Genomic DNA, 13168 nt, shown 5'->3' on the forward strand with positions numbered 1-13168 from the left:
TTGCAATGAATTTGAATCGAAAGATATGATCAAGAGGGAGCTTAACTTTCCTAAATGAAGCCACTTTCCATGGAGAAATAAGGTCCCAAGAAAATGCAGTCATTATGTACAAGTCAAGGCAGTGCCTCAAGTTCTCCGAATGACAATTTTCCTAGGCTGCCTCCTTGCCTATATCTGGTTAACAGCGTATCGCTAAACAGCTGTGACTTCATCATTTTGTGTATGTACTCATCATGCATGTTGTGAGCACTTATGCATGTAGGGTTAGATGTAGTTCATGTTGTGTACCCACTTTAGTAGATATGGTGAAATAACATGGCTAAATCCAGCTTTCCTTGCCTGCTTCTTCAAACGACATGAACGTTCTGCCTGATCTTCCCCTCGTGCAGCAATCATCGGTCGTTTACGCCGCTCTTTACCAGATAACGGAAGCTCAGCAGCGTAGCACTCACTTTTAAATATTGTACACACATCAGGGTCAAAAGTTTCATCACACAAAGATGATAACCACCAATGTTCTGTGCGTTTTATTTCTTTAATGCGGCACACTTGATACATTTCAACTTGACTTCGCTGTAAAAAATTTCCGTAATTATACGGAGGATTTCCGTCATTATACGGAGAACTGCAGGGTAAAAATACGGAAACTATGTCATATTTCAAAAATACGGCAAAATCTGCCGTTAATATACGGAAAGTGCTCTCCGTTTTCAGCTTTACGGACATTTTCACTGTAATCATATGTACGGTTATACACTGTTTTGGACGAAACGGACAGAATTCCGTATTTTTGTTATGCGAACATCCGTATTATTGTGAGAAAACTTAAGCTGTCTGAATGAGCGCTCGTACTCGTAAAGTTTAAGCCAACAATATTTTATTGAACACGCAAACTGTACGCATTATGAAGATGCGTACAAAATGTGAGAGCTAGCCTTCTACCAAAAGCTGCAATAACAGATCGTATAAATATATATACGCATCTTCTATTGCGGTCGCAGTTAGCTGCGCATATGGGACTCGCTGATCATATGCGCAAATATATGCGTGTTCTCGCAATGTTCTCAAATTAAGCGCTTTGTAGTTAATAGTTGTAGTTTAAGTGAACGAAGAGCCGTGGACATACGTGCATACGTAAACAAGCTTGCAGCATTCAGGTGCTGGTGCACTAGGAATGACATTGGTGCTCTGTATACGCCAAAAATTGTGTGCACTCTAAATCAGTACCGAAACGCAGGGAGTGGTATAATGACCGTAACGGCATTTACATTTTGCAACAAATGGCGTCGAAGGGGGCTGGCGGCCTATAGATCCAAGTACAACGGTCGGATGAAATTTTCGAATGCGGCAAGCAATTAACCCAAGTGTCAAAGGGCATAGCTGAACTGCAATGTAGTTGGTTTAACTCATTCCCATAATATTTACAAAATATCTCGTCTCTGACAATAACTGCCCATTCATTGAGACAAATCGATTACGCATAATCTTCACTGTTCATGTGTTAATTCTTGCGATAAGATGTAATCGCAAACATTTGGCGCTTCATCTTGAACCAAGACAGGTAAGCGCGCTCGTTCTTGTACGGTAGAATAAAGAACGCGAACATGCACCGACATGTGTGTAAACTACTGGAAGGTGACTGAAGATGAAGGACCTATTACCGTGCTAGTACTGTGTGTACTGTCAAAAAGAAGAAAAAAATAATACGGAAAGAAAGAATGCCCGGTGCCAAGATGTAACGATTCAAGCTTTATTTCTTTTTGACCTAGAATGCAACACCATTAGTGCTTTATATATGGGTAATGCTATGACACAACTCATTATTTACCCGTTCATTACATGCACCAACCAGCCCAAATTGTCGCTATACTAGAGATTATGGACGCATCGCAGTGCATTGCTTTGCACTTCATTGCAGCACAGGGGTTAGCTATCCCCAGTAGCGAACGCTTTGGTTGACCTCCCTGCCTTTCTGCTTCTTGCATTCTCTCTCCCTTTGTATAAAACGCACTAACTTGTGGGAGAGTAAGTGTTCTCCTCTTTTAGAATTCAATTATTTGTCAAGCAATTATATTGCAGTTCCAGTAACTGTATCGACCGGGTCCCGGTCGAAGAAACCAACAGCAGGCGTTTCAAGACAACAGTGAACTGTTATGTTTATTGCTCTGGGCATTTTATACCAGAGCGAGAGAAAGGGGGTAGTGGAAATAGAGGGCAAGGAAAGGCACGTGTCGTTCCAGCGTGCCAAGATAGCTTGTGCTCGTTGAACTGATACGATACAGTAACTAGAGCACAAATGCGAAAACGAAACCGATTCTTTTGCTCCGCGCTAACAGAGTGCGGCACCAGGGGTCAGCGCGCGCTGCGCGTCCGTTAGGAGTGGCAGACGGAGCTGCACATGGGTAGTCAGCCGGAATTTTTCGTGTCGTGTTGTAAAAGTTGTTAATTTGCCGTAAATATCTCTTGATTTGTACTCAAGAGTGAAGCAAGACTCCAAGGAAGAGAGATTGACGCATCGGGAGCGAAGAACAGAAACGATGGATGGTTACGCTGCTTGGGTCTCGGCACGTTCGAATTGGCAAAGTTCCGAATTTGTCGCTGTGTTTTGTACGCTTGTGCGCTCGTCATTTGCCGTCATCGCGTGGAGATATTTGCGCTGGATGTCTTTCACTTCGGGTACAAAACTCTGCACGCTGCGGCATCGAAGAAGTTGTCCTTTGTTTGGGTGCACGTATGCGCTTGGACACGGATATATCCTGCTTGCTCTCAACGGGTGTTCAACAGTCTACGCGCACTCGTAACTTGCTCATGAGGTAAGCCCATTTTAATCTTATTCGGTTTGCATAACGTAGGTGTTGAAGTGATGTGTGGTAAGCCGGTGTCGCGAACAGAAATATTGTTTCAACTATGCAACGTCTTAGGGCAAAACTGACGCATGAATGGGGAAAGGGATCACTCTATCTTTTCAGATCGATTCCAGTCGTAGCGCGATCGGCTCGATCGCAATTTCCGTGAGGTACTTCTAACCTTTTGCTCACTCGCGTTAAAAGCGTAGAATAAAACTGCGTTCAGTTGCGCACTTGTATTGACGCTTGTATTGGCTTGAGAGCATACTGTATCCGATACAAGAACTTCTGTTAAAATACGGAAATAAACGTTCGAGGCAATAGCAGTCGCTCACTACCTGTGATCGTTACTTTCTTGCTTGGGTGCACGTTTTAATTGTGACCAGAAAAAAAAAGTTCTTTCCTCTGGCTGCTCTGCTGTGTTTCCTCGGTGCAACTTTTTGCAGTGCAGCAAGACGTGTTGCTTCGAATGATGTCTGGGCAGTCAAGGCATTCGTGTCAGTAAGCAAGCAGTAAACGGGGTATCAGTGCGAAAAATATTGGACATACAAGAGAAGCGAATGGTACCATCATTGACTCTTTTATTTTACGAATAATTCAGTTGTATTACTAAAGCGGAGAGTGGATATGCATGAAAGTCAGATTGTATTGATACTCAGCAAAAACAAGGTAACTTATCATTACTAATCAATCCTTTTCTTTTACTGAAAGGCAAGTTGCTGTTGTGCTGGAGCTGAGAAGAGGTCTGCTGCCTGCAATGGGTCCATCTCTCTCAAGTTATCGCAGTATTGTAGCTCTCAAAGTGAGTGGATTTTTTTTCTCTTAGCTATTTGCCACCTGAATCATGACTGCCACCTGCCACCTGAATCAAGCTGTGTAGGTGATCACTGTTAGTGACATTGGAGTGCTGGTGGACAAGCACTCCTTTATGATTGCAACGCATATGACAGAGTGTAGCTGTGGCAGTATGCGAAGGTGTTAATCTATAAGCCAAATTAGGTTTGTTGAGGTAATATGTTAATATATTGATGACATTGGATTGTGGTCTAGCAGGCAAAAATGCTAAACAAGGAGAAGTAATTTTAATTTGCACTTGGTAAGATGTGCAAGCAATTCAGGCTGTTACACATGAAATGGGACATTTGTAGATGTCTTCTACAATGCTGCAGTCCTGAATAGCTTCAGAGTTTAGTGGTACCACTATAATTTCTCTGTAAAGCATGCAGCACAGTTTAGCATTGGGGGAGGCTGGCATCAACAGGCGTCTACTTACTTACTTAGTTAAACGGGGTTTCATGGCGCAAAAGCGGCTAAGGCTATGCTGCGCCAAACATGAGGTGTTTTAAAATCCAGTTAATGTAGGAAAAGGCTTTGTTAATAATCTATATTTTATGTAAAAATCCAGTGTCGTCTAGAAATTTACGAACGTCACATAATGGGACTAGCGGATCATCACCTAAAATTAGAGCAGGGTGTAAAGGTATGTGTAGTTGATATAATTTGTGCAAAAGTGTTCGTCTGTGTGTTTCAGTCTGCGTACATGTGAGTAATATGTGCATAACTGTTTGTGGCTGTTGACATTTCTCGCATGTTGGTGTGTCTTCTTTCGTAAGTAAGTAATTGTGTGTCAGGTGATGATGTTGTAGCATATGTGTTGCGGTGATGACTTGAATTCTGAGTACGTAAGGAAATGTGAGGAATGCTCTGCGCTGCTGTAATGAGGGTTCGTTACAGTCAACATATAAACTTTGAATAGGTGACGTCTACTTACTGTGAAGTTCAAATGAGGTGTTACTGTTAGGGTGACTATATATAATTTATGGTTTAATTCTAATCTTGTATGAGGCAGACATAGTTTACCCACTTTGTTAAACAATAGAGATGTAATATGTATGTATACAAGTATTACCCATTCATTTATGCCATTTGGACAATGGCAGAAATGCATGGGCAATACTTGTGTACGTAGACATTACATCACTATTGTTTAACCAAGGGTGCCCCTGCATGCTAAATTTTACAGGGCTATTATTAAGTAATGTCAACTTTTGTTGTAACATTATGGCACCTTTTATATTATTACAGATTACCACCATTGTGTACCATCATAGTGGGATATTTACACTAAATGTATTTGACTTTGCTATAAAACCCCGCACAGTGGTGCATCATGAAATTTTTTTCTATAGTTTCTGGCCTCAGAATGCACTTCACGTTATATTCTTGTTTGCAACAAAACTATAATGCAGGTTTCTCTCCTTATATTTTGTGGCACTTCAAGCTGTGGCGAGCTAAACCACTGGGCAGCAATACTGGAATCGCTACTACGTGTGGAGCTGTCTTCAAACACACACAAGAAATACATAATTGCTTTTTTAGCGCAAAACAATGGACACAAGAAAGACGACAGAACAAGGCGCTACTCTCAACTGACATCACTTTATTGCGTCCCTCCTTTGTAGGCAGCAGAATCTAGAAGAACATGCGCTGTGAACACCATGTGCAGGAACCACCAACATCTGATCACAAGAGCACACTCATACGACAGAATCCAAAAAAAACCATATTGAGCACTGTACAAGGTTAAAGAAAGCACACTAATGCACTGTGACCCCAATGACTGTATGAAGAAAGCTTCCGATAACTCTCTGGCGGTGGTATCACGGCTCTTTTTCAAAATCGTAGTATCACGAAACATTGCGAACATGAGCGATCCATACCAACAGGCACAGGTTCCCATTTGGCTCAACATTGTAAAATATGGAAGTGCAAAGCCGTGTTTCGTGATACTATGATTTTGAAAAAGTGCTGTGATACCACCGCCCGAGAGTTATCGGAAGCTTTCTTCATACAGTCATTGGGGTCACAGTGCATTAGTGTGCCTTCTTTAACCTTGTGCGGTGCTCAATATGGTTTTTTGGATCCCGTCGCATGAGTGCGCTCTTGTGATCGGTTGTTGGTGGTCCCTGCACATGGTGCTCACTGCACATGTTCTTCTAGATTCTACTATCTATAAAGGGGTGACGCAATAAAGTGATGTCAGTTGAGAGTAGCGCCTTGTGCTCGTCGTCTTTCTTGTGTCCATTGTTTTGCGCTAAACAAAGTATTTATGGATTCGCACCAACTAGCCCGCCAATGCATTGTGTTGAACGCAAAGAAATGCTGCTTTGCCTTCTTTGACTGTGTTGCGGGCACTTCTGAAGTAGTCTGTCCAATAACCTTGGTGGCATGGAAGTGCCGTCCAGTTCTATGCGTTGCTTTCTGTTTCATTGTGGCATCACATCACATTATATTCATAATGTGTATGTACTTTTTCTAAGAGACCCATATTCCTATCCTTGTGTTATATTTGCTGTCGCATTATTTATGTGCAAATGACCAGTGCTGCAAGTTTCATTTTATCGCAAAGTAACCTACTGGTACCTAAACAGTTCTGTATATCAGAAAACCAAAGCCGAACTGCCGAACACTATCAAGCAGCAGCCTTAGTACAGTGTCAAGTAGTCAGATTTTATTGGTTATGCAGAGGCGCACAGCGTACCTCTTTATTACTTGCTGAACAATTAAGCTGTGTGAAAACTGAGTATTAATGTAGCTTCAACCACATGCTATTGGCCATTGTTCCTGCCCTCAGCAAATGTGGAAGATTATCATGGCATTTCTTTCTCTAACTCTTTTTCCTTATTACAGTGGGATTACTGCATGTGTAAGTAGGAAACGGATCACATAGGCAATCAAAAGCCAACAATGTGTAAACTTGGAACATTGTACAGTTTGATGACCCAGAATAAGTAGAAATACACCATAAATGATTGACGATTAACTTTTACTTGACACAGGGCTAGAGCATACATTAAGCATACTGTATGCTCATACGGTGTCACATCAATTTAAATTTTAGTGTAGCTTTACAGTGTACGCTTCTATTGTTGCATTCTGTCAGAGGGATGGTGTTTCGCGTGTCTAGCAACTAGACTGTCTATATACAGTAGTAAAAATGTGTGAACTGTATTTTTTAATGATTTGATAGAATGTGTCGAACAATAAAGCCATACAATCAACGCACAGTGATGTGACTTTCTCTGCACATGTTGCAGGTTCAAAAAAGTATGGTGGAAGCTGTTGCCAAGGTTCCGACAAGAAAAGACAGCCAGTATAAAAGGGTCCACACCACTGATCTCTACTACAGGGCATGGACAACACATCGAGCACCCTCGACTGAAGCCAACCTTGTCCCGGAAGTTGGTGCTTCACAACTTTGCGGCAGCACTTCGTTTGCACGGGTGTGTGGCATTTCTTCCCCTAACATGCCTGCCTGATGTGCCATAAACAACCCAAGCAGTGTTTCGAGGTGTCCAGAATTATTTCCATTGCAGTGTCGACAGTGTAGCTAACATAAGTGGCGTGCAATGGAAACACTGGTAAATGAGAAAAAACTTGATGTAAGAGAACACTATCGTATACGGGTTCAGATTTTCATAAAAGCGCTTACCAGACATGTAGAGACCTCCTAAAATGTGAAAAACCACAAAGAAAAGTTTTTCGGCAGCAATATTATCTGATCGCACGCACTAGTTAGTCCACCATATGCCCTGCTTCCAGGACAAGCGCCTGCATGACACCGCATTTCCACTGGCTTCACCTGCATCCGGTGCGGTGTGCTGCATCCAGCAAAACATTAGAAATCACTGGTGCACAGTGTTTTCTGTCCCCTTTCTCGACACCTACTGAGCACATGGTAAACTGTTTCCAAAGGAAAAAAACAGAGGGAAAGGGCTCTGAACACATTGCATTTTAAAGTGGCTGGTACTGGGTAACGCAAGTACTGTGGCATAGTAGATTTGCACCAGGCAACCTGTGCGCCCAAAAAGGCTGCTGTTTACTTGCAAATGGCCAACGTATTGTGAGCATGTTGAAGTTCTTTTTTTATTCTCATCGCTTATTTAGCTAGTGGAGACAGCTTTCACAACTGGAGAAGAAGCTTTGGAAGCATGAAACACTTCACAAAACCAGCTTCAATATATTGTGTCTGCATCACAATTTCATGGCTGCATAAGTGAACCCTCTGGTTAACATGTAAGAGTGTTCATGATGTTTGCCATGCATTATCCACTTTATTTACAGGTCAACCCTATATTGAGATTTAAGCTGATGTTGCGTTTAGAGAAATTATGGCCGAGAGCCAGCTTTTGAGAATACAGATTGAGCTCGACAGATTAAACGCCAGAGCAAGTCGTCGAGGATTTCAGATCAAGAATCTTCAAAGGCCAGTTCATTTAGTGGTGTTAATATTCTGCTCAAAGTTGTTGATTGTTACGTTCGTATGATGCCCAAGCATTGTGGTAACAACTTCACTTGGAGTACATAGCAAGGGTTTATTCGACGTAAGCTGCTGGCTTTTTTCTGTGTTTTCAAAAACTGGTTTCTTGTTCAGTCCAAATTTTCAAATTTTGCATTGTTTATTAGGTGTTGCGTTCTGTTTCCTTTTCCTGCAGCTTCTTAGTTAAACATCTGAATAGTGAACGCAACTTGACCTTTTGCTTGATTTTCTAGATTACCGCCCTCGATGCAAAACAATTTCACTTCAAAACTGCTTGTACCGTACTGAAAGAATAACTTGAAGCAGCCATAGCCACCAATAACACGCAAGAGATGATTATAAAAATTGTAATATTGTTTTTTGATCTACAGGGTGTCTTAACTATCATGCACCAAGATTTAGAAATATGTAAATGCGATGTAACTAGACAAAATGAAGGTAATGTTGTTTGCCGTCGCTTGGAGATACTCTGATTATATTTTGCATTCTGCCTAATTACATAATTCTTAATTAGTTAATAAATATCTCAAATAATTAAATGAAATGTGTCAATGAAAAGTTGTAGAGCAATATGAAAGCCTCCTTATACACTTTTTTGTTACTGTTACTCATTGTGTGCTACATAAAAGTGTTTTTCCAAGGAATAAGCCTGCGAATACACATAAAGTGTCTTAAGTGGCCAGTCATGTGTCAGTTTTGTGGTGCAAAGCCACGAACACACCTTAAATGGGTTCTTTTAAGAAAAAGACTTGGCTCAGAAAATTATCTTTCTTTATGCAGCCTGTGGAGACAAGGTTTCTTTGACATGGCCATGGCCCTCAAGGAAGATGCCGAGGCCACAGGCAGTTCCTCCAGTGACCGTGAAAAGGTCCCCTGGGGCACAAGTCTAATTTGGCACCCCCACCTTTCTCCTGCGGCTTTTCTGTCTACTTAGCTAACCAGGTGGGTCAATGATGGCAAAGGGAAAAAGAATCAACAGCGTCAAACGTAGAACTTGCTCAAGCTCAACGCATTTTCGGTGTGAAGTTCTTCCCTTATCATTTATCAAAAAACGGTTAATAAGTATATGATATGGTCTTCATACGGACACCTCTTTCCCACAGAGAATTAGCAGTAAAAAAGCAGCTTATGAAGGCTTGAATATTAGCTAGGATGATGTGGCATAGATAGGATAATGATTATGAATGTTTCTGGTAAAGGTAGTGGTAGTAGAGTGAATAATCAGTTTATATATAGATTAAAAGACATTTCGTTCCAATGCCAGAATTTTAAATCATCCCAAATAATTCTTGCGTTTGATAGTCTATGCACATTGAGTGACAGTGCTTCTTGATGCTTGCTTCTAGCTGACATCATTCTTATGCTGCATAATTCACCTGTTTAAATTCCCTATTTCTCCCGTTCAAGCAACTTTACATTCATCATAACATACCTTGTAGATGAGTTCCAGAAACTTGCTGATGAGATTAGGGGGCGGCGTGCACCCCAGGCTTAGATATGCATTCAAGAGCCTAATATCTTGCAAATGTTAGAAATACTCCTGCTAAGCAAGTTCTTGGTGTCATACAAGGTTATTTGCGAGTACGAATTTGCCTAAATTTAGAAAACAGTCAATCTAAAACATGTCAAGCAATATCGCTGACAGTACACACATTCCAATGGAACTAAATACAAATAAATATAGCACCAAATGCAGAATCATTGGCATGATGCCATTCTTTCAGTGGAATAAAATCTGTCCTGCATTGTAAATCTGGAATCCTTTATAATCCAGACTACTAAATGCCTCATGAGGGTTGTGACGTAAAATATGCGTGTATTTATTCCTCGTTTTTTTACTTTAAGACCCGACAATGCTTAAACAGCAGTGAAAGAACTGAGATCACGGTACTTAATACTTTATATTGCTCCAGGAATCCGTTTTTCTGCCGATCGCAGCATTTGACACTACCAATTTTTGACAGAAAATGTAAGACAGAAGGCACATAACACTTAAGGTGGTGCTATTCACTTTGATTGTTTGGGAACAAAACTCATAATGTACATGTTATGGCCCTACGTGTCATTGCCTTTGAACAACAAAATGGTAGGGGGTTTGCGTTTTGCAAAACTGCATGGAGGTTTTCACAGCTGATACTAAATGCATTCTCCACAGCTTTAGGTTATACAGGTGCACTACTTTACACAGAACACACTCTTTTACCTCATCACTGCCCACACTCTTAGGCAAAGTTACACCCTTTGGAGTGCCCCTTCTGCCACACAACGATAATCGTCATCTGCCCTGTTGCGTTTCCTTTCTTTAACGCTGCGAGCCCTGTACTTTCCAGTAACGAATGGCATGCGCGTTATCAGCATGATAGCATTCCCGAAAGGAAAGTAGCGGGCGTGGCGTTTTAAAAAAAGGAAACACATCAAGGCAGATAATGATTATTGTGTGGCAGAAGGGGCACTCCAAAGGGTGTAACTGCCTAAGAGTGTAGGTGGTGATTCAGATTCTTCAAAGGTGTTTCATTGTATGGGATGGCACATCACTCTTCACTTATTTGCAGAATATTGCATTCCAATTGTGTCATATCAGATGAATCCATTAGAGAGCTTTAACTTGCCCTAAATTTATTACAGCTCTGTACTGGTAAACTGGCAGCAGCTTGCAGTGCTTGTGGAAAAACAATTGTAACTGCCATATTATATGTAACTGCTAGTGCACAGGCATCGGCAGCAGCAATGGTTAAGGTACACTTGTTTCTTCTGTTCTGGGGTATGCATCCTCCACGAGAAAGTAGTTTTTTTCGTCTTCCTCTTCTACCACATTGGAATGTGAAATGGGGTGTAATTTGTAGGGTATACTCTTGCATAAACTTCATGAGCATTTATTCTTGTCTGTGCCACAGATCATTGTTGCTAACACTATAAAAGCAGTTTACAGCACCCATAGGGAACAATCTGTGAATCTTTAACGAACAGTAAGGATAATGAATAATCGAATAATTTTTAGTAATTTTCAACAAATTTAGCACTCTTTGCTTCCCACTGTGGTGTTTTTCAAACTGTAATGTTGGCACAAGGTTTGTCTGCAGGATGTCATTTTGTGTGAATGAGTGCACTTGTGCGCATAACACCTCATCGTCAACATTCTGCTGCACAGAATGTCATTAGCTTTCGTATGCATTGGTCACTATCGGCTGCTCCTTTGTTAGTTGGAATGTAGCATTTATGTAAAGCACATTTGATGTTCTAACAAAAAGCATTGTGCCCTCTTATATTCTAATTCTCCTACTTGATGCCTAGTGCTATAATAGCATGGTTGACACCATGAGAGTCAGTGTGGTGTATAATTGTGTCTGGTGGGGTGGGGGGTGTACATTAACTTAAGCAACTTTTCCAGGCGACTTGAATCAATATTGTGGAATGCTGGTTTTTTTTTTTTCAATCACTGTTATGAAGTTTCACTTTGGTTGTGGCAACAAGTTTAATGTAGTTCGCTAGCACTCCTGCCAACACATATAATGTGCAGGCATCTGTGTTGAAAAAAAGACCAGCTAATGGTTTGTGAGGAACTAAGGTCCATATAGACCATTAAATTTTGAGCTTACACCGGTGGAAATAACTGGTGAATGAAAGCACACCCAGGAGAACTGACCATAATATTTTCTTTCAATATAATAATGATGAAGCGTTGAACTGCATATGAACAGACTTGTTTAAAAAATGACCCATTTCCTTGTTCAAGTAAGACAAAGGTTCCACAGGAAGACAGAAACTTGAAGCCGTCAACAGCAGCATGAATATAAACAGCGCTCGACGTTTTGCAATCTTGCACCTGGTTATCATATTGTCCATCCCATTTTTTTCCACAGGCTGTTCTTTACTGTTTTATGGTCATATCCAGTTTAATTTTAATGTCCCTATTTTTTAATATTTCGTTAATATATCTTTTCTTCATCGGCTTTTAACAAAATATATATTCGTAATGTGCCTTCATTTACCATTTACAGTGATCTTAACCAGATGCATCTTGATACAAAATTTATTTTCCTTAATTCTTCGTTTTCCTTTTCCAAAAGTGCAAACTGTTTATCTTGATACCTATTTTGTCTTCTCGGAAGATTAGGTCTACTGGATTAATGACTGCTTACATGTGTACATCATTTTCTGTTTTGGTCACCCCTACTCTTTGCAAGAACTGACAGTAGTGCTCATACCCGCTCCATCACAATCACCACTGCTAAGCACACCCTTCCTTCCTTTATTTTAACACTTTGGCTTCTCTTGACCTATTATATGCACCAGTTTCTTCTCCCCCAATGAGGCTAGGGGCCACTGAGCTATGCACAATCCAAAACAACACAGCCAAGGAAAACATTTGCTACCCTAATGACAAGCACCTATGTCGAAATGTTGGCTATAGCAACATCCCTTGTTCCAACAATGTTGGTCTACTTACAAGTTTTTCTAACACAGAAGTTACTGCTTTGTCGTGTTCTGTGATTATACTTTTTTGTGGCTTTCTTTAGGATGGATATTCACGAATACTATTTGTTTCTCCTAACAGCAGCAAGTTTATCCTTGCAAGCATTTTGGGTCAAGAACAACTTTCACCAGGAAGAAGTGCAAGACGAGTGATTGAAGAAAATAAAGCTGCTTCTGTGATCTAAGAACTTGAGGACTGAAATGTTGCACCTTTGTGTATATATGCTATGCAGTGCATTCATATCACAAAGTGCAAAGTGTTTTATCTCTGCAGCCATGTCAGTGTGTTGGCAAGACAATTTTCTCAATGGTGACCTGCTGCTTTGTCTATGAGCTGCCTTCATGACATTTGCATTAAAGGCGATGTACTATCGTGGACAAAAGTACCCTGGAAGTGCGAGCGTTGACCAAATTGCATTTATGTTCAAGACCGCTGAAAACAGTGGGTCACGTATGCACATTCCGAACGCAGATGGTAGCACGGCTGATCCCAGCAAATAGTGCACCATAAAATTCATTCGACTTACGC

At 40.9% G+C, this 13168-nt stretch overlaps 1 long non-coding RNA gene across 2 annotated transcripts; it reads left to right on the forward strand.

Annotated features, from left to right (window-relative positions):
• Nucleotides 1-2686: 2686 nt before the first annotated feature.
• LOC126519328 (uncharacterized) lies at nucleotides 2687-12818 on the forward strand. 2 transcript variants are annotated; one of them, XR_008610079.2, is made up of 5 exons: nucleotides 2687-2813; nucleotides 3558-3648; nucleotides 6944-7129; nucleotides 8947-9108; nucleotides 12722-12814. It is a non-coding gene; the product is annotated as an uncharacterized lncRNA (long non-coding RNA). The 2 variants fall into 2 exon arrangements; XR_011890654.1 differs by lacking the exon at nucleotides 8947-9108 and having other exon boundaries at nucleotides 2693-2813; nucleotides 12722-12818.
• The last annotated feature ends 350 nt before the right edge of the window (nucleotides 12819-13168 follow it).

This window comes from Dermacentor andersoni, chromosome 10, assembly GCF_023375885.2.
Source record: "Dermacentor andersoni chromosome 10, qqDerAnde1_hic_scaffold, whole genome shotgun sequence".
Taxonomy (NCBI): domain Eukaryota; kingdom Metazoa; phylum Arthropoda; class Arachnida; order Ixodida; family Ixodidae; genus Dermacentor; species Dermacentor andersoni.